Source organism: Neophocaena asiaeorientalis, unplaced genomic scaffold, assembly GCF_003031525.2.
Source record: "Neophocaena asiaeorientalis asiaeorientalis breed wild unplaced genomic scaffold, Neophocaena_asiaeorientalis_V1.1 scaffold133, whole genome shotgun sequence".
Taxonomy (NCBI): domain Eukaryota; kingdom Metazoa; phylum Chordata; class Mammalia; order Artiodactyla; family Phocoenidae; genus Neophocaena; species Neophocaena asiaeorientalis.
This window is the reverse complement of record NW_020174429.1, coordinates 4038291-4060884: the sequence shown is the minus strand read 5'-3', so window position 1 is coordinate 4060884 and position 22594 is coordinate 4038291. Positions and strand designations below refer to the sequence as shown.

At 41.6% G+C, this 22594-nt stretch overlaps 1 pseudogene; it reads left to right on the top strand.

Annotated features, from left to right (window-relative positions):
- Window positions 1-343: 343 nt before the first annotated feature.
- LOC112407480 (uridine diphosphate glucose pyrophosphatase-like) lies at window positions 344-21579 on the top strand (annotated as a pseudogene).
- Window positions 21580-22594: the final 1015 nt, after the last annotated feature.

Sequence of the window (22594 nt, the reverse complement as noted above, 5' to 3'; positions counted from 1 at the left end):
CAGCTTTGCCATGCCTCAGTAAAGTGATCATAATTTTTGGTTCCTTTCTGTCACCTGTAACCCACTGGGCAGTCTTAGGAAGCAGTCATGCATAAAACTAGCTAAAAGGCGGCAAGTCAAGCTCATCAGAAGATATGTTCTTGATTACTAACCTAAATATTTCTTACTCTTACTTTGTGTTTCATAACAATGCAATAGCATTAATTTTCCCTCACCAGTGTAAACATCATTAATTTCTAAGTTAAGCAAAGAAACACCATTAATTCCTAAAGTCAAAACAGAGGAATCAACAAGACGTAGAGGCACCGCTTTCCTTACCAAAGTCAGCACCAAGGACAGTGCAATGAAGGATATGGGCTGCTTCTGTCAGCAGCTTCCAAGTCACCACCCTTCAGTATCTGTGGCCTACTTTGTATTTACCAAGCTATGGATCCTTGTGAACTATAACCAGGGTTATGATTCAGTTTGTGAGAGGGAAAAACTTGGGGCAGGTGTGTAAGTGATATTCCTGCATCAGACACATGAAATTAGTACCAAGTTCCCTGGCCTGCAAAATGAGGCCATATGATCTAAATTTTAGATTTCCCCACCTGCTTCCCATGCAACACTGAAGGTGTAACTTTCCATTACTGCCATGCATTTTCAGTTCCTAAAGAACTGTTCTATGAACCAGAGAATAAGGACACTGCTAGGACTGTGGGTCTCAAAGTTGGCTTCATATTAGAATTATCTGAGGAGCTTTTAAAACCCCTGCCTTCCAGTCACACCCAAGGTCAATTACTTCAGCATTTATGGGAGTGTGATCCAGGCCATCAGTATTGCATTGCTTATATTATATAAGCCTCATCTGCCAAGTGATTACGGTTTTAAAAATCTAGTTCTGGGTCTTTTCCCTAGAGATTTTGCTTTAATCAGTGCAGGGAGCAGCCTAAGTATCAAGATTTTCTAAAAGCTCCACCGGATGACTCTAATATACAACCATTTTTGAGAACCACTGCTATGGAAGACAGAGACAAAGAAAAGTTGAAAGTGTTACCTCTCTAACCCTTGCTTCTGAAGGTGAGGGATAAAAGGCCCTTGAAGTGGTTACAAAAGCAGAGTGTTTGAATTAACTCATTGGATAAATTTATTAATTCCAAGCATTTACCAGGATATAAGTATGGGCCAAACACTAGTCCCAGGAGACACAAAATACTTTTAAAAACCAAATTCCTGGAGCTCAGAATCTAGCTCAAGTATTATAATAATGTTTAATAAGTGTGATAGAAGGGGTAAATGATAGTTATCATAATGAAACACTGCCTCTACCTGAGAGGAGAGTCAGGATAAGTTTAACCCAAGCATAAGATGCTTAGATCTCTAGAAGAATCAGGAGCAAACCAGTTAGAGTATGGCACTCCAAGCTGTAGGAACAGAGCGTGCAAAGTCACTGGAGTATAACTTGGCCGAGGCAGTTTTGTTTCCAAGTAGAAAACCTCATTCAAAAGTAGCTTGAGAAAGAAAGGAAATATATGGGGAAGGAGGAATATAGGATTGAATCATGAAACCCAAAGAAAAGAAGAACTTCAATTGTCTCCTGTCTCTGTTTGTCCAAACCAAAGTATTTTCTCTATTATTCTTGCATTGGCTCAACTTGGCTATCCCAAAAGGGTAGTTTGCTCCTGACTTGACATGTTCTCACTTCTAGCAATCAGCTCAAACCAGCTGGTATCTTTGAATCTCAGGTCCAAGTTCCTGGGAAAGAGGAAATGACTGGTCCAACTTAGGTCAGGTGCCTGCCGTTGGTCCAATCAGCTATAGCCAGGGTCATATAGTACAAACATGGCTGTCAAGGCCTTAACCCTCTTGGGAGAAATGAGGATACAATTCTATTAGAGTTGGGCATTTGGTGGGCTAAGGAAACACCCCAAAATTTGTCTGACAAGATGTGAGGCAGTAAGTCCAGGTTAGGAAACTAAAAGCACTGCAGAAAGACCAGAGGATGGATTGCACAGTGGAAGACAAAATTAAAGAGGAGTTGACCTCAACCAAGTATTGCTAAATTAAAGCTGGGAACATCAAGGATAACACATCATGACCAAGTGGGTTTTATCCTGGTAATGTAAGACTGATTCAAAATTCTTTTTTAAAAAATTCAGTAAATGTAATTCATCATATTATCACACTAAAGAAGAAAACCATGTGATCATTTCAGTGGATGGAGACAAATGTTCTGACAAAATTCAATAAACATTCACGATTTAAAAAAAATAATCTCTAACTAGGGATTAAAGGAAACAATCAACTTTATACAAGTAATATACAAAAAAAATCTACAGCTAACATCATATTTAATAGTGAAAGCCTGAATGCTTTTCCCCTGAAATGGGAAACAAAGCAAGGATGCCTTCCTTCCACTCCTATTCAGCATCACATTGGAGGTTGCAGTCAGTGCAATAAGAGGTAAGAAAAAGAAATTAAAAACATACATATTAGAAAAGAAATAAACCCATCTCTATTAATAGACAACACAATTATCAATACGGAAAAATCGCAAGAAATCTGCTAAAAACTGTAAAACTGAATTTGCAAAGTTGCAGGATTTCAGTACATAAAATTCAATTGTATTTCTATCTGTTGGCAATAACTAATTAGAAATTGAAAATTTAAGAATACAATACCATTTACTAAAGCATAAAAAATACACAATTCTTAGGGACAATTAATGTAACAGAAATATGTGTAATGTTTGTATTCTGAAAACTCCAAAACATTGTTGAGAGAAATCAAAGAAGATCTAAATACCGTGTTCATAGATTAGAATACCTACTATTGTTAACATGAGAATTCTTCTCAAATTGGTCTCTACATTAAAAGCAATACCAATCAAAATTCTAGTAGGCAGAGTTGTAGAAATTGACAGATTCCAAAATTTATATGAAGGAGAACTAGAATAGCCAAAACTATTTCCAAAAAAAAAAAAAAGGAAAGTTGAAAAACATCAACTGCCTGATTATGAAGACTTTTTTCAAACTACCATAATCAAGAGAGTGTATTATTGGTGAAAGGACAAATACCCGAACGCATGGCACAGGATAGAGAGTCTAGAAATAGAACTGTGTGTGTGTGTGTGTGTGAAACTGATTTTTGCAAAGGTGTAGTCTCTTCAATGAATTCTGCTGAAATAATTGAAATTTGTAGACAAAAAGGAAAACAACACATGCATTGTACCTTGTACAAATGTTAACTCAAAATGGATCAGAGATCTAAAAGTAAAACCTAAAACTATAAAACTGCTAGACTAAAATACAGGAGAAAGTATTTGTACCCTTGGATTGGGCAAAGAATTCCTAGATATAACATCAAAAGCATTATCCATAAAACAAAAATATTAACTTTGATTTCATCAAAGCTAAAAATTACTGTTATTTGAGAGACGCTGTTAGGAAAATGAAAAGTCAACCTACAGACTGGGAGACAATATTTGTAAAACACATATCTGTTAAAAGATTATATCCAATATCCATAGAGAACTCTCACAACTCAATGACAAAACTTATTATTTTTTAAAATGGGTAAACAATTTGAATAGATACTTCAAAGAAGAGATGATGGATAGAAAAATAACCACATAAAAATGCTCAGTGTCACTACTCATTAGAGAAATGCAAATTAAAACCACAATGAGATACCATTATTTACCTATTAGAATGGCTAAACGTTTAAATGTCAGGTAATTCCAACTGCTGCTGTGGATATGGAGCAACTAGAACTTCATACACTGCTGGTGGGGATGTAAAATAGCACAGCCACTTTGGAACAGTTTGTCAGTTACTTAGAAAGTTAAACTAACCATATGACTCAGCAACCCCACTCTTAGATATTTATCCAGAAGAAATAAAAATATAGGTCAATACCCACACTTTATTTGTAATCACCCAAAACTGGAAACAACCAGCCCATATTAGTTTTCTATTGCCGTTACAACAAATATGACAAGTTGACACAAATTTAATGGCTTTTAAAAATGCACATCTGTTATCTCAGTTTCTGCGGGTCTGGAGTCCATGCATGGCTTAGCTGCTTAGGTTCTTGCAAGGCTGCAATCTCACTTCAAGGCTTGACTGGGGAAAAATTTGCTTCCAAGCTCACTTACACTGTGGCACCCCAGCTTTTTGCTGCCTGTTAGCTGGAGGCTGTCTGTAGCTCCCAGAGGCCACCCTCAGCTCTTTGTCATGTGGACTTCCTTAGTATGACTGCTTACTTTCTCAAGCCAGCAAAGGGACTTTCTAAAGTGAGTTTTCTAAGATAATCTTATATAAGGTAACATAATCAGGTCAGTGACATTGCACTACCTTTGCCATATTCTATTGGTTAAAAAGAAGTCACGGGTCCCACCTGCACTTATGGGGAGGAGATTAATCAAAGGCGTGAACACAGGAGGCAGGGACCGTGGGGACCACCTCAGAGTCTATCCACCACACCATGCCTCCACCAGCTAGAGAACGGATCAGCACACTGTGGCATATGCACACATGTACTCACGAAGTGTGAAATGCAAACAGTGAAATATACTTCTCAGCAAGAAAAAGGAATAAAGTAACGCGTGCACGACGCGGGCAGCTCTGAAATGCATCACACCAAACGACAGCGGCTGAAGTCAAAAGACTACCCGCTGAATCATCCCATTTATGTGATGTTATAGAAAAGGCAGTACAAGAGCAGACCAAAAGATCAGGGGCTCGAGGTGTGGGGAGGGGATTGACTACAAAGAGGCATGGGGGAACTTTTCTGAGTAATGGGAATGTTCTCTACCTTGATTACGGTGGGTAGTTAAACAAATGTACACATCCTTCAAAACACATGGAACTATGCAACTAAAGGGTGAATTTTACTGCATATAGATTAGACCACAATAAACCTGACTTTAAAAAAACAAAGGGACAGAGTGATAGAGAAGCTGGCAACAGATAGAAAATGTCCCTTTGATCTGGTTCCCAGTGCATAGTGCCCTGGGAGAAATTTCCGGAAGGCCAATAATATAAATTATGTATTAGTACTATTCTAAAAAGTTTACTAATAGGAGAACTGCTTATTTTAGGTAAGATTCAAATGCTTTCATTATTAAAAGCACATTATATATGGACAGTATGACATTGCCTAAAATGAAAGGGTTGATGCTCTGATGAGCCCAACTATTAAAATGAAAGTCAATTAGACCACCAAGAAACAAAACTATTCAGAATTAACTTCATCACACAAGTTACGACAGAGGCAGACAGAAAAGAGCCTCAACTCAAGTCATCTGCATGGCATCCTATCCCTGTATGCAGGGTTAAAAACCCCAACTCTGCCTGGTACATTTCCCTACCAGGAGGGACAGGAAAAAAACTGGGGTGGAGGCGTTGTGTTCCTGGACTCCGATCATCCCTCTGATCAAATGTCTGTTAATAACGCCCTGAATTTTCAAGCAATGTTGAGAATTTACCTATTCTATCAGCTACAAAACAAACTGAGACACATCAGAGAGAGGAATTTTGACTCACTCCGAAAAAGCAATGATGGCCGTCAAAGGCGTATAAACATGGGGATGGCAGAAAAAAGATTTGTGTTTTAGGAAAGATGACACTTCAAACAGGATGGATGCTGGCCTTCAGGGGGCAGCACTAGAAGCAAGGAGGGCAGTTACATGACTCCAGAAAAGATAAACAAAGGTTGCTGCAATAGGAGGAGAAAGGAAGGGATTTTTGCAGCATTACTTGGGAAGTAGAGTTAAGAGACGATAGTGAAAGAGAGATGATGAAAGCTTATGCACATGGCTTGAGTAACTTCATAGATTCTAGAGGAATAAAAGGGAATGAGGGAGTGAGAAATTCATGTTGGAGGCTCTGAGTGTGAGGTGCATTCGATGAAAGTTTCCGGTAGGCAGGCAGATATGGTCTGGAGTCCAGGTAAAAAGACTGGGTTAAAGAAAGCTTGGTGCTAATGTACAAGGGCAAGTGGAGACTATGGGAGACCACCTATCATAAAGGGCACAAGCTATACTGAATAGATTAGGTAGTGAATGTAGAATAAGGAAATGGAAGTAATTGTGAACAAAGGAAAAGGGCTCTGCTAAAAGCCTTCTTCATCATTTCACTGAACATTGGCAGATTTTTTTTTCCCTCTTGATTTTTTTGATTCAAGAAAACACAGAAGCACTGAGGAAAGAGGAGAACATATGATAAGAAAGTGCTGTTCATATCCAAGTGGAGACAGAAATTACTCCAACTGGGAGACGGTAGAAGAACGATCCAATAAGAAGAGATGAAAGGTCCTCATTCAGAGAGCCACAGCACAGGGCCAAGAGGACCTCCGTTAACAGGTCAGAGTCACACCTTTGCCTGGTGGCTGTAAGAATGCTAACGTAACACTCAAGTTAACTAAAACCTGGAAGTCATCTAAATGTCTCTAAGTTGATTAAAGTTTGCTGTTGGTTCTCTTTCTTTTATAACCTTGTGGTACTTGCAAGTGAGGGCACTGCTCATTTACTGGTGAGGAAAATGACAGTCTTTGCAGAAATTTTCCAGCTGGCCTCAGCCCCCTGTGCCAGAAGGGGACTTGATCAACCATCCAGTTCATCCCTCTGTCTCCAAGGGAAAACAGCATGGCTACCAAGGCACGTACAACACAAGTCAATGGTCAGAAAAACTGCTGTGAAATGTTGCGTGGTGGGTAAAGCACTAATCTGATAACCTTGAGGAGGTCCTGGGTGGTCAGCACAAGTCTGCCACTGGCTGGGCGAGCTTGAACAAGTCACTGACCTTCTCTGGCCTCAGATTCCACATCCACTAGGAAGAGGCTTGGCTGGTTTTGATAATAACTAGTTTTTTTCTGGATCTAAAATTTAATTACTTGAATTATTTTTAGTTGCTTGCCTTATGGGTTTTAATATCTCCACCCTTAAGATGACTGAAGCAGAGGAGATCTAAATTCCCAGCCTCTCTCTCTCTCTCTCTCTATCTATCTATATATATGCCAAAATAGCTTAAGGGCGTCGTTTGGGAAACTTTCATGATATCTAAGCTAATAAACCAGGGTGGAATCAAAAAGTAGGAAGTAGTGACCCATGCATATTTTACAATGAGAACAGCCAAGAGAACTTTGCATTATCAGTGATTCATTAGGAAAAACTGGTTCCTAGCTGGCCCATTTTGCGGTATTCATATTTGTTAATTATACATATTATATCATGTCCACTTAACAATAATGTTGCAGGCACGGGACACTGTGATGGAGTATTTCTGGTAACTGAATAGTTGTATATAACAGTTCCCTGTGTATTAGAATAAAATTAACACCAGACGAAACACAGAGATACTATGAGAATACAGAAGATTAGGATTCTGACACAAGCCTTCTGAAAAAAAGATTGATTTAGCGATAAATATTTATTGAGTGTTAAAGATACACATATATCTTTGTGATAGGTATTACAGGGTTTCAAGTTTTTAGTTTGTTTGATCTCGAAAGGACATTTTAATACATTTTGACTTTTCAAATTGGGACCATTCCCATGCCTACCATGGAAGGTAAATTCTGTTCCATTATCAAGAAGTACCATGAGCAGTAAGGATCCCCTTACACTTAGATGACTCTTTGATAATATGTTAGACATTCTTATTCAAAATACTGTTTTTTTTTAAACTCAGCCATTCAATTTCTATTTATTCCTGTTTCCTTTTTTTTCTATAAGCATATATAAGTTTTAGATGACTGTAATAAAAATATAGAAAAAACTTGCATTCTTTCCAAAAGGACTTCATGTTTCAAAATGCGCTTTATCAGCAAAACAAAATAAAAACAAGCACTTCGAATTTCCCCTTGAATACTTTCTCCTTGAGCTAACAGTTTGTGCCTGTGCTTCCTTTTGGGGTGGCTTCATTCTTCAGGGCTGTGGTGACATTTGCTTTTCATGCAGTGGGCAAGTCTCACTTGCTAACTGTCTGGTTTTGCTGCCTCCCATCAAAGCCCTGCAGGCTGACGCCCATAAAAGTTATAACCGCAGTTAAGTAATTAGACGGATGCCACTGCCCAGGCTCCTGGCATCACCCCAGCGACAGTCTTCTTAGCAACTGCCTGAACTTTCTGAAATGTTTGAAAATTGCTCCTCGGCCTGGCCTCACTGGTGACTCCCCAAGTAGAAGGTATTGCTCTGAGCTTTGTGGTGACGCTTATCCCTCGGAGGCCTACTCCCCACCCCCAATCAGGTTTGACCCCTTGTCAGCCCAGCCTCACTGTCCAAGGCTGCCCAGGGCTCTCAGCAGCCTCCACCAACCAAGGCTGCAACCTCCCCTCCCAAACGAGAAGGCAATTTCGTGCATGGATAAATATTTGGGGAGTAGGACTTTCTCTAAAGAGCTGTACAAGATTCTAAACTGCTCTTTTTAATGTTTGAATCCTTAGCACACACCTGAATAAACACTGGCGTAACAGCTTAAAAAACACAAGAACCAAAGACCTCTCCTTCAACAGAACATTGCTCACTCCTTATGCAACTATTTGAAACTCTCAATGAGTAAATAAAATCTTCTGGTCTTCAAACCCCCATTTCTTGGCATTTAGATGATTACAACTCTACTTTGGGGAAAGCATAAATGTTAACAAGTCTTTTCTAGAGTTAGTTCTAATAAATGGTGTCATAGAAGGAGGATCAGACTTGGACTCTGAAAGACCCAGGTGTGATTCCCATTCCTACTTCTTGCCAGTTGTACGTATGGGTGAGGCTCAATTCATCTCTCTGGTACTTGGTTTACCTAGCTCTAAAATGGGGACAGGGCTGCTGTAGAAATTAAGATAATGCCAGAAGCATAGTAAAACCTGATACATATGCCAAGTCAGAAAAAACATTTCCTGACCAGCCCAGTTGCAAGGGAGCTGTGTAGCCCTGGTCTCCTGCCACTCTTCCCCTCTCCCTCTCCTTTGGAACTCTCTCTGGGGCCTCACAGGTCGAGCATCACTTTATGTGTGTTTCTCTTCTTTCACTACATTATGATCAGTTTGATCTTCTTTGTTGTTGTTCACTTCCCATAGCGCCAAGTGCAATCCTTGCACCCAGCAGGCATTCAATAAATAGTAATTGGCTGATTGATTAAACTTGAATTTTAACATCTTCTCAGCACCTTCCTCAACTAGAGAAACACTTAAGTAAACACTAAAGCCATTTACCCAGCAAACATGAGTTTTTAGGAAAACTTTGCTTCTGTACAAAGAGCGTTGACTCTGGAAAGCAAAACACTTGGGTTGACATTCTGGTTTTGTCACATACTGAGTGACCTTTGCAAAGTTACTCAAACTGAGTCTTAGTTTCTTCATCTTAAATGTAGGCAATAACACCTATTTCACCAATTGCTGTAAGGATTAAATAGAATAACCTATTGGAAAGTGTCTGGTACATCACTGATGTTAAAAATTGTGAGAGTCTATGAAAAATATCATAAATAAATAATATGTAAATACCAAAAAGAAATTGCTTCTAATCTCTCATGGGTAAAACAATTTTAATTAAAGTAAGACATATTACTGATATCCACACATCCACGTCAAAAGTGCCTACAGCTCGCAATAGATAGCGGATTGAAGGTGGGTAGGCAGACTACATTGGATATGCCTACCAACTACACAAGCCAGCAAGAACACTGACTACTGTCAACAAGTGTTTCCTTTGGGGGGAGAAGCTTAGGAACCTGAAAAATCATGTGGCAATCAAGACTCAATGTCTGCAGAGTAATCTTTAACCCTAAAGAATTCCAAAGAATGGAATTTCTGAATTGAGAAGGAAAGAAAATGGAGGATTTATTGGCTATCTGCTCTCTGATCATTGTTCTAGATACATAAAGCTCTCTTTCCTTAGTTGATTTCTTGTATTACAGTAAAAGAACTGAGATCCAAAGAGTTATTAAGACTTGCCTGATACCACAGTGAGAGTTACTATCAGGGCCAGGATTAGAAACCAGAGGCTGGTAATGAAGTCTTAGGCCCACATTGTTTTCACAGTCATTTCTTACTCATCAAGCAGGAAAAGTCCTGTTTGGGCGAACTCCTGCCAGACCATGCGGAAAGAAGATGGTTCCTCCCTTCATCAGCATCATGAAAGGGTCCTGAAAACCTGCCATCTCCCACTCATGCCCCCACCTCCATGGGTCTGCAGAAGGTGCTACAGAGCACTTGATGAAATTTTAAAATACAGGGCGATGAAAAAAATGACAAGGAACAAAAAGATCTAATCGCATGCTTTCATTTTACACTGGAAAAGACTTGAGACCCAATAAAACTAAGTAATTAGCCCAAAGTCACAAAAAAAGACAGGAGAAATATGACTCCTATTCTAGGGCCCACATTCCAGGGTATTTCAGGCAAGAGACCAAGAGTTCTATTTTTTCCGTTATCTTTTATGTTTTGGAAACTATAGGTCAGTGGTTCTCAAACCTAAGCAAACGTCAAAACCATCTGGATAGGGCTTCCCTGGTGGCGAAGTGGTTGAGAGTCCGCCTGCCGATGCAGGGTACACGGGTTCGTGCCCGGGTCCGGGAAGATCCCACATGCCGCGGGGCGGCGGGGCCCGTGAGCCATGGCCGCTGAGCCTGCGCGTCCGGAGCCTGTTGCTCCGCAACAGGAGAGGCCACAACAGTGAGAAGCCCGCGGACCGCAAAAACAAAACAAAACCATCTGGATAGCTTCTTAAAGGATAGAAGAAGGGATCACATCCCAGAGTGGCTGATTCAGAGGTCTGAATTGGGGCCCAAGTTTCTGCCTTTCTAACAAATTTCCAGTGATGCCGATTCTGCTGGTCCAAAGACCCCATTCTGAGGACCCCCTTTGTAGAACTGATGCTGGTTTCAATACTTTCATGTTCAGTACCAAAGTTCCTCCTTCCACTCTGGTGGCAAAAGGAGTATAAATTCTTATCTGACTTCCTTGGGATTGCAAATGTGGAAACAAATACTCCTGGACCAGTGTAGTAACGGTATGGACTCTTACTGGGAAACTTTTGGACATAACCTGCGCCATCAGTGACAGGGCCTCGGTGACCAAGGGATTCTTCATTTTGTCTACTCCATATTCTTTCAGAGCAGCTACTAGCAACCTGTCCATCTGAGCAGTGCTTCTCAACCTTTTCCATGTTAGGATGTACCTAAAAAAGGTTAATGTTTGTACAGCACTGCAGTGAAAATATAGGCTCTATGTGGCCAGAAGCAGCCTGCCAATGTGTTCTGGACATCCCAGACTCTATGGCTAAAGGGATGAATATTTTTTTCTACCTGAACTGATTCATGGCACATGGTTGGGAAGCTCTGTTATATAATCACAGCAAGCAGGACAGCTGAGGCTTCAGTACTAAGATAACACATTTTAAACATAGAAGACCTACCAATATTACTAGTCCCCTTCTTATTAATGATAGCAATGGAATCCCAATTATCAGAAGTAATTAAAATACAAGAATCTTAAGCAAGGATTAAGAAAGAGTCATTCAGAGGATGAACATCTTTGCTACATAGTAACTAAGGATATTAGAAATTGGGATTCCTTCCCAGTTCTTAAACTCTGTGCCCAAATCTTAAGGTATTGTGTCTTTTTTACTGTATGAGAATTTTGACTCATTTTTTCATGTCATTAAAACCCCCTTGATGCTGATTTCACTGAATCTAAGAAAGCACTGCATGTTAGATGTACCATTACAGGATGTATCACTAAGAAATAATTCTGCCAATAAAAGAACATGGTCCAATGCTTTTGTATCATCTAAAAGCAGAAGTTTATAGAAGGAGCTCTTTTAAGCTCACTTAAACTTAGCCAGTTTCCATACATCACTCTGGGCATCCAGCAAGAGGAAAAATAAGCCAATTCTATCACTACTTCACATTCTGCATCTGACTCTTAACAGTCACTTCATGCCTCCTCCATCATAGGTGTTCATTTCTACTCTGTGCCATGACTCAGTTCATCAAAATTCATTTTTAAATTGATGAACTGTTATCTCTAGGATATTCTGCCAGGTCCCTAACATGCATTCATTCTGCAAGTTCTGATGTCCATGCCTGCCGCAAAATGACCACTAGAGCCCAATATCACTGGCCTATTATGATTGCAAGATGTACCCTAATTCATACATGTAAAAGTATTTCTCAAATGTGTCTCGGAGTTGATGAAATATGGAAATTTCATTTACTATTGCTGAGAGTTCACAGGAAAGCAATGCCCCCGAGTTTAAGGACAACCACACTTTTGTTTACAGAAGGGCACCCTTTCTCAATGTAACAAAGCCCTCTTATGAGAGTAAAAACCTTGTTTTATTAAAAAAGTTTTGGAGTGTACTTTTGAAGGAAACTCTCCTTTTGAGAGCGAAGGAAACCACACCTCGAAATCCTGAGCTGCCCATACTGATGCTGCCTCAGGAAAATTCCTGCCATAGATGATTCTAGTCAACTGCTTGGGGAGCACACAAGGCTCAGCAAACTCAGCCTTCTGAACATATGAGACTTATTTTTTGATATGCAGTGTAATATTTATGTGTCAAACTTTTTCACCTGCGCCTATCCAAGGTTGGAATAAAACCCTTCCACCTCAGCTTACTTCCAACAGGACTCCTGACAGAGAGTGATGCTAGAGCATATCCCAGGTTGGAATAAAACCCTTCCCCCTCAGCTTACTTCCAACAGGACTCCTGACAGAGAGCGATGCTAGAGCCTATCCAAGGTTGGAATAAAACCCTTCCACCTCAGCTTACTTCCAACAGGACTCCTGACAGAGAGCGATGCTAGAGCCTATCCCAGGTTGGAATAAAAACCTTCCATCTCAGCTTACTTCCAACAGGACTCCTGACAGAGAGCGATGCTAGAGCCTATCCCAGGTTGGAATAAAACCCTTCCATCTCAGCTTACTTCCAACAGGACTCCTGACTGAGAGCGATGCTAGACAGTCACCATGGGAAGCAGTCTTTTCTGAGTGAAATAAAAATCCAGGCTGCTACCCTACTAAGATAGTCTTCATTCAACAAGTACCTTGCCTGGGGAGTAACTTCCATGTGCTCAGAACCCTATTTTATTTTTATTTTATTTTATTTATTTACTTTTTTTGCGTTACGCGGGCCTCTCACTGCTGTGGCCTCTCCTGTTGCGGACACGCAGGCTCAGCAGCCATGGCTCACGGGCCCAGCCGCTCCGCGGCATGCGGGATCCTCCCTGACCGGGGCACGAACCCATGTCCCCTGCATCGGCAGGTGGACTCTCAACCATCGTGCCACCAGGGAAGCCCCCAATCAGCACCCTTTTTAAGTCAGAGTTGCTGAGGAGTGAGGGTTACAGATTATTATAGTAAAGACAGGGAGTCCTTCCATCAAGGAGCTGATGCTTTGACAGAGAAAACAAGGCTTGCACACAGGAAATAAAGAAAAATCTAAGATTTATATCCATCTCAAATCTCCAATCAAACGTGAAGAAGTTGTACAGATGCCAAGCAGTAAACAGTGTGAGTGCAGTACTGACTGGAGTTATCAGGAAACATTCTGCAGTGAGCATGGGCAGAGCCAGCTCCTGAAGGATGCACAGAATTCAGTTACACAGAAGGACAGCTCAAAGGAAACAAACAAATTTCGGAGATGGGGACACTGGACAGACATTTACAAATGGAGTTTGGTAGACATATGCAGAAAATCCAGTTTGCACATGTGTTATCCTAAGCAAAACAAGTATGGAAGTGTAAAAAATTAACATGGAGATTATTCCACAGACAGAAGAATCTTTATCATCCTGGCCAGAAGGGTTGGCAAGGCTATGGAATAAAGTCTAAAACACAAGTGTCATAAAAACACAATAGAGGAGCTTCAAAATGGCGGAAGAGTAAGATGTAGAGATCACCTTCCTCCCCACAAATACATCAGAAATACATCTACATGTGGAACAACTCCTACAGAACACCTACTGAATGCTGGCAGAAGACCTCAGACCTCCCAAAAGGCAAGAAACTCCCCATGTACGTGGGTAGGGCAAAAGGAAGAACAGAGACAAAAGAATAGGGACGGGACCTGCACCAGTGGGAGGGAGCTGGGAAGGAGGAAATGTTTCCACACACGTGGAAGCCCCTTCGCGGGCGGAGAATGCGGGTGGCGGAGGGGGGAAGCTTCGGAGCCGCGGAGGAGAGCGTAGCCACAGGGGTGCGGAGGGCAAAGCGGAGAGATTCCCGCACAGAGGATCGGCGCCGACCGGCACTCACCAGCCCGAGATGCTTGTCCGCTCACCCGCCGGGGCGGCCGGGGCTGGGAGCTGAGGCTCAGGCTTCGGTCGGATCCCAGGGAGAGGACTGGGGTCGGCTGCGTGAACACAGCCTGAAGGTCCTAGAGTGCCACAGCTAGCTGGGAGGGAGTCTGGAAAATTGTGGAACTGCCGAAGAGGCAAGAGACATTTTTTTGCCTCTTTGTTTCCTGGGGCACGAGGAGAGGGGATTAAGAGTGCTGCTTAAAGGAGCTCTGGAGACGGGCGCGAGCTGCGGCTATCAGTGCAGACCCCAGAGACAGGCGTGAGATGCAAAGGCTGCTACTGCCGCCACCAAGAAGCCTGTGTGCGAGCACAGGTCACTCTCCACACCTCCCCTCCCGGGAGCCTGTGCAGCCCGCCATGGCCAGGGTCCTGTGATCCAGGGACAACTTCCCAGGAGAACACATGGCAGGACTCAGGCTGCTGCAACGTCACACCGGCCTCTGCCGCCGCAGGCTCACCCCGCATCACGCCCCTCTCTCCCCCCGGCCTGAGTGAGCCAGAGCCCCCAAATCAGCTGCTACTTTAACCCCATCCTGTCTGAGCGAAGAACAGACGCCCTCAGGTGACCTTCACGCAGAGGCGGGTCCAGATCCAAAGGTGAACCCCAGGAGCTGTGCAAACAAAGTAGAGAAAGGGAAGTTTCTCCCAGCACCTCAGGAGCAGCGGATTAAATCTCCACATTCAACCTGATGTACCCTGCATCTGTGGAATACCTAAATAGACAAGGAATCATCTGAAATTGAGGAGGTGGACTTTGGGAGCAACTATATACATATTTTTTCCCTTTTTCTCTTTTTGTGAGTGTGTATGTGTATGCTTCTGTGTGTGATTTTGTCTGTATAGCTTTGCTTTTACCATTTGTCTTAGGGTTCTGTCTGTCCGTTTTTTTTTTTTTAGTATAGTTTTGGTGCTTGTTATCATTCATGGATTTGTTTTTTGGTTTGGTTGCTCTCTTCTTTCTTTTTTCTTTATTATTACTTAAAAACTTTTAATAACTATTTTTTATTTTAATAACTTTTTATTTTATCTTCTTCTTTCTTTCTTTCTTTTTTCTCTCCCTTTTATTCTGAGCCATGTGGATGACAGGCTCTTGGTGCTCCAGGCAGGTGTCAGGGCTGTGCCTCTGAGGTGGGAGAGTCAGTTTCAGTACATTGGGCCACAAGAGACCTCCCAGCTCCACGCAATATCAAACGGCAAAAATCTCCCAGAGATTTCCATCTCAACGCCAAGACCCAGCTCCACTCAATGACCAGCAAGCCACAGTGGTGGACACCCTACGACAAACAACTAGCAAGACAGGAACACAATCCCACCCATTAGCAAAGTGGCTGTCAAAATTCATAATAAGGTCACAGACACCCCAAAACACACCATCAGACGTGGACCTGCCCACCAGAAAGCCAAGATCCAGCCTCATCCACCAGAACACAGGCATTATTCCCCTCCACCAGGAAGCCTACACAACTCACTGAACCAACCTTAGTCACTGGGGGCAGACACCAAAAAAAAAAAAGGTAAATACAAACCTGCAGCCTCTGAAAAGGAGATGCCAAACACAGTTAGTTAAGCAAAATGAGAAGACAGAGAAACACACAGACGATGAAGGAGCAAGAGAAAAAATTACCACACCTACAAATGAAGAGGAAATAGGCAGTCTACCTGAAAAAGAATTCAGAATAATGATAGTAAAGATGATCCAAAATCTTGGACATAGAATGGAGAATATACAAGAAACGTTTAACAAGACCTAGAAGAACTAAAGAGCAAACAAACAGTGATGAAAAACACAATAAATGAAATTAAAAATTCTCTGGAAGGTATCAATAGCAGAATAACTGAGGCAGAAGAATGGATAAGTGACCTGGAAGATAAAAGAGTGGAAATAACTACTGCAGAGCAGAATAAAGAAAAAACAATGAAAAGAATTGAGGACAGTCTTAGAGACCTCTGGGACAACATTAAATGCACCACTATTTGAATTATAGGGGTCCCAGAAGAAGAAAAAAAGAAAAGGACTGAGAAAATAGTTGAAGACATTATAGTTGAAAACTTCCCTAATATGGGAAAGGAAATAGTTAACCAAGTCCAGGAAGCATAGAGAGTCCCATACAGGATAAATCTAAGCAGAAACACGCCAAGACACATATTAATCAAACTATCAAAAATTAAATACAAAGAAAAAATATTAAAAGCAGCGAGGGAAAAATAACATACAAGGGAATCCCCATAAGACTAACAGCTGATCTTTCAGCAGAAACTCTGCTAGCCAGAAGGGAGTGGCAGGACATATTTAAAGTGATGAAGGAGGAAAATCTACAACCAAGATTACTCTACCCCACAAGGATCTCATTCAGATTCGCTGGAGAAATTAAAACCTTTACAGACAAGCAAAAGCTAAGAGAATTTAGCACCAACAAACCAGCTTTACAACAAATGCTAAAGGAACTTCCCTAAGCAGGAAACACAAGAGAAGGAAAAGACCTGCAATAACAAACCCAAAACAATTAAGAAAATGGTAATAAGAACATACATGCCAAAAATTACCTTAAATGTAAATGGATTAAATGCTCCAACTAAAGAAATTGACTGGCTGAATGGATACAAAAACAAGACCTGTATATATGCTGTCTACAAGAGACCCACTTCAGACCTAGGGACACATACGGACTGAAAGGGAGGGGATGGAAAAAGATATTCCATGCAAATGGAAATCAAAAGAAAGCTGGAGTAGCAATTCTCACATCAGACAAAATAGACTTTAAAACGAAGACTATTATAAGAGACAAAGAAGGACACTACATAATGATCCAGGGATCAATCCAAGAAGAAGATATAACAATTGTAAATATCTGTGAACCCAACATAGGAGCACCTTGATACATAAGGCAAATACTAACAGCCATAAAAGGGGAAATCGACAGGAACACAGTCAGAGTAGGAGGCTTTAATAGCCCACTTTCACCAAGGGACAGATCATCCAAAATGAAAGTAAATAAGGAAACACAAGCTTTAAATGATACATTAAACAAGATGGACTTAATTGATATTTATAGGACATTCCATCCAAAAACAACAGGATATACTTTCTTCTCAAGTGCTCATGGAAAATTCTCCAGGATACATCACATCTTAGGTCACAAATCAAGCCTTAGTAAATTTAAGAAAATTGAAATCCTATCACGTATCTTTTCCGACCACCACGCTATGAGACTAGATATCAAGTACAGGAAAAAATCTGTAAAAAATAAAAACACATGGAGGCTAAACAATACAATACTAAATAACCAAGAGATCACTGAGGAAATCAAAAAATACCTGGAAACAAATGAAAATGAAATCACCACGACCCAAAACCTATGGGATGCAGCAAAAGCTGTTGTAAGACGGAAGTTTATAGCAATAAAATCCTACCTTTAGAAACAAGAAACATCTCAAATAAACAACCTAATCTTACACCTAAAGCAGTTAGATGCAATCAGAGAAGAAAAGGAAATAAAAGGAATCCAAATCAGAAAAGAAGAAGTAAAGCTGTCACTGTTTGCAGATGACATGATACTATACATAGAGAATCCTAAAGATGCTACCAGAAAACTACTAGAGCTAATCAATGAATTTGGTAAAGTAGCAGGATACAAAATTAATGCACAGAAATCTCTTGCATTCCTGTACACTAATGACGGAAAATCTGAAAGTGAAATTAAGAAAACATTCCCATTTACCACTGCAACAAATAGAATAAAATACCTAGGAATAAACCTCCGTAAGGAGGTAAAAGACCTGTACTCAGAAAACTGTAAGACACTGATGAAAGTAGTCAAAGATGACACAAACAGATGGAGAGATATACCACATTCTTGGATTGGAAGAATCAACATTGTGATAATGATTCTAATACCCAAAAGCAATCTACAGATTCAATGGAATCCCTATCAAACTACCACTGGCATTTTTCACAGAACTAGAACAAAAAATTTCACAATTTGTATGGAAACACAAAAGACCCTGAATAGCCAAACCAATCTTGAGAAAGAAAAACGGACCTGGAGGAATCAGGCTCCCTGACTTCAGACTATACTACAAAGCTACAGTAATCAAGACAGTATGGTACTGGCACAAAAACAGAAATATAGATCAATGGAACAGGATAGAAAGCCCAGAGATAAACCCACGCACATATGGTCACCTTATCTTTGATAAAGGAGGCAAGAATATACAATGGAGAAATGACAGCCTCTTCAATAAATGGTGCTGGGGAAACTGGACAGCTACATGTAAAAGAATGAAATTAGAACACTGCCTAACACCATACACAAAAATAAACTCAAAATGGATTAAAGACCTAAATGTAAGGCCAGAAACTATCAAACTCTTAGAGGGAAACATAGGCAGAACACCCTATGACATAAATCACAGCAAGATCCTTTCTGACCCACCTCCTAGAGAAATGGAAATAAAAATAAACAAATGGGACCTAATGAAACTTAAAAGCCTTTGCACAGCTAAGGAAATCATAAGCAATATGAAAAGACAACCCTCAGAATGGGAGAAAATATTTGCAAATGAAGAAATTGACAAAGGATTAATCTCCAAAACAAACAAGCAGCTCATGCAGCTCAATATCAACAAAACAATTAACCCAATCCAAAAATGGGCAGAAGACCTAAATAGACATTTCTGCAAACAAGATATACAGATTTCCAACAAACACATGAAAGAATGTTCACCATCACTAATCATTAGAGAAATGCAAATCAAAACTACAATGAGATATCATCTCACACCGGTCAGAATGGCCATCACCAAAAAATCTACAAACAATAAATGCTGGAGAGGTTGTGGAGAAAAGCGAACCCTCTTGCACTGTTGGTGGGAATTTAAATTGATACAGCCACTAAAGAGAATAGTATGCAGGTTCCTTAAAAAACTAAAAGTAGGGTTCCCTGGTGGCACAGTGGTTGACAGTCCGCCTGCCGTCGCAGGGGACATGGGTTCATGCCCTGGTCCGGGAAGATCCCACATGCCGCGGAGTGGCTGGGCCCATGAGCCATGGCCGCTGAGCTTATGCGTCTGGAGCCTGTGCTCTGCAATGCGAGAGGCCACAGCAGTGAGAGGCCTGCGTACCGCAAAAAAAAAAAAACCACACAAAAAAAACTAAAAGTAGAACTACCATGCAACCCAGCCATCCCACTACCAGGCAAATACCCTGAGAAAACCATAATTCAAAAAGAGTCATGTACCACAATGTTCATTGCAGCTCTATTTACAATAGCCAGGACATGGAAGCAACCTAAGTGTCCATCAACAGATGAATGGATAAAGAAGATGTGGCACACATATACAATGGAACATTACTCAGCCATAAAAAGAAACGAAATTGCGTTATTTGTAGTGAGGTGGATGGACCTAGAGTCTGTCATACAGAGTGAAGTAAGTCAGAAAGAGAAAAACAAATACCATATGCTAACACATATATATGGAATCTAAGTAAATAAATAAATTTCCAAAAAATGGATATGAAGAACCTAGGGGCAAGACGTGAATAAATATGCAGACCTACTAGAGAATGGACTTGAGGATATGTGGAGGGGTAGGGGGAAGCTGGGACAAAGTGAGAGAGAGGCATGGACATATATACAGTACCAAATGTAAAACAGCTAGCTAGTGGGAAGCAGCCGCATATGAAAGGGAGATCAGCTTGGTGTTTTGTGACCACCTATAGAGGTGGGATATGGAGGGTGGGAGGGAGGGAGATGCAAGAGGGAAGAGATATGGGGATATATGTATATGTATAACTGATTCACTTTGTTATAAAGCAGAAACTAACACACCATTGTAAAGCAATTATACTCCAATAAAGATGTTAAAAAAAACCACAATAGTCCTCAGATAGTTTTCCCATCTTCCAGGGATGCGTGAGGCGTAACAACGGCTCGAGTGAAAACACACTGAATGAATATGTTCTATACAACCAAATGTAATTACTTTTAGTTGTGTACACCTAAACACAATCAACTAACTTATACCCATATTACCACAAGTAATCTTGTGGCATTCATACCTCAGGCACGTTTTCCACGTAAGTCAACTTTAGTCCCTCAACAAGAAGTTGTATTCTCCAAATGTTATCTCAATGTTTTGATGTCAGGCATCTCTTATTACAAAATATATACATATTTCAGTTAAGAATCTCCAATATTATCTCATTAGCCTCGTGGTTCTCAACCGGGAAGAATCCTGCCCCTCTCTGCTCCTTCCACAAGACATTTGGGAAGGTCTGGAGACATTTTTGGTTGTCCCAACTGGGGAAAGAGATGCTACTGGCCAGGGATGCTGTTAAACATCTTACAACACACAGGACGGCCCCTCACAACAAAGAATCATCTGGTTAAAAATATCAACAGTGCCAGCTTTGAGAAACCCTGCTCAACTCCTAACAGTTTATATGCTAAAAAAATCAACCAGCCTCAAAAATGTAACTTCCTCCCCTTGCTCTCCCCTGGATATTTTAAGAAATTGCCGAGAAGTTATCTCAAATGTTTTTTTTTTTTTCCCCAAGCCAAGTATTTTCAAGTTCAAGTAGCAAGATATCTCATAAACCATGGTTTTAAAAATGAGAGTAAATTATTGTATATAAAAAGAAGGCTGCGAGGGGCTGGAGTCCAGGGCAGACCCTGCCCATGTCCGCCCCAGGCCGTGCTGCACCCCATACCATGCGGCCCCTACCTGTGGCTGCTCACATGGCATTGCGGCCCAAGTGACATCCTGAGGCCATGGGACCTCACCAAAACATGACAGTATGACCACTCTCGTGTCCAACTCTCCTCAGAGGAGCGTGGTATTGGTAAAGTGGGTCTGGCCAGCGGTTAAGCAGGCGAGGATGCTGACAGCCTCCGGAGCTGCGGACGGCATTGCCCGGCCCAGGTGGCATCCAAGCTGCGAGGCTCATGGACCAGCCTGGGCTCTCGCTGGAGAAAAGGGCCATCAGGGAGGCTTGGGAGGAGCGTGGCTACCACCTGGCCCTCTTTGATCTGATCAGCAACCGGGTAGCCACATCCAAGTCTGGCGTGGGACTGACTGCTCCAGCCAGAATACGTTCTCTGCAGAGGTGACACACGCTCCGGATGGCAGCATGGGGGGATAGGGTCGGGTGCCTGGCAGAGGAGGCTGAGCTCACTGAGGTGTGCACCTGCCCCTGGATGACGCCCAGGCCTGTACAGATAACCTGGATGTCCCCAAGACCCTTGGGGTCATCTTTGATGTTGGACGATTCCTCAACCATGTGACCCCTGAAGTCCAGTGGTAGCTGTATCCAAGGCTGCTTAACTCAAAAACTCAGTGGCATTAGGTTTCCAGAGAGGCTTCTAAGTGATTTTTTTTTTTTTTTGGCTCTATCCTCATAGTCACTGCAGCAAACGGAAAAACGTCCCCTCCCCACCCCCAAACTCACATCCTAATCCTTGAAACCTGGAACTATTACTCTATATAGTACAAGATGGTTTTTATAGATATGACTCAGTTAACTATCTTGACATGGGGAGATTTTCCTGGACTACCCAGGCGGACTCTACATGGACTCACATGTATCCTTATAAGAGGTAGGCAAAGGGAGATTTGACAATACATAGAAGAGAAGAAGATGTGAACACAAGCAGAGAAAGATTTTCAGATAATGACCGTGGAACTTGGAGTGATACAGCCATTAGCTCGGGAATGCTGACGGCCACCAGAACCTGGAAGAGGCAAGAATTCTCCCCTGGAGCCTCCAGGGGCTTGACTTCAGTCCAGTGATACTGATTTTGGACTTCTGGTCTTCTTAACTGTGAGAGAATCAATTTCTTTTGCTTCAGGCCTCCAAGTTTGTAGTAATTTGTTACAGCAGCTTTAGGAAACTAAGACAGTCTCAGGCCCAGGTATCACCACCTTCTCATACAACTGATTCTGAGAGAGAAAACCTCTTCTCCTGCAGTGATAATCCCCTTCCTTAAAAAGGTAAAACTAGGTAGGAAAATCTTTCCCAGGAGCCTCCAGTGAATTTCTCCTTAGGTCTCTAGGGCCAGAATAATGTCATGTGCCTGCAGCTGAATCAATGACAGGAAGAGGAAAACAAGGTAACCACAACTAGCTTAAATCAATTGTAGTGCATCAGTTATAGCCCAGGGGGGCCACTGTTTGCTGAGTGCATTGTTATCTGGTCCAGACAAGATTTTGAGACAAGGGAGACAGGTCAGACAGTGGTTGGTAGGCAACCAACAGTGTCTTCCCCTTGGGGCCCAAGCACCTGCCCCAGCCCCTTAACCCTGCCACATGTGGTCACGTCT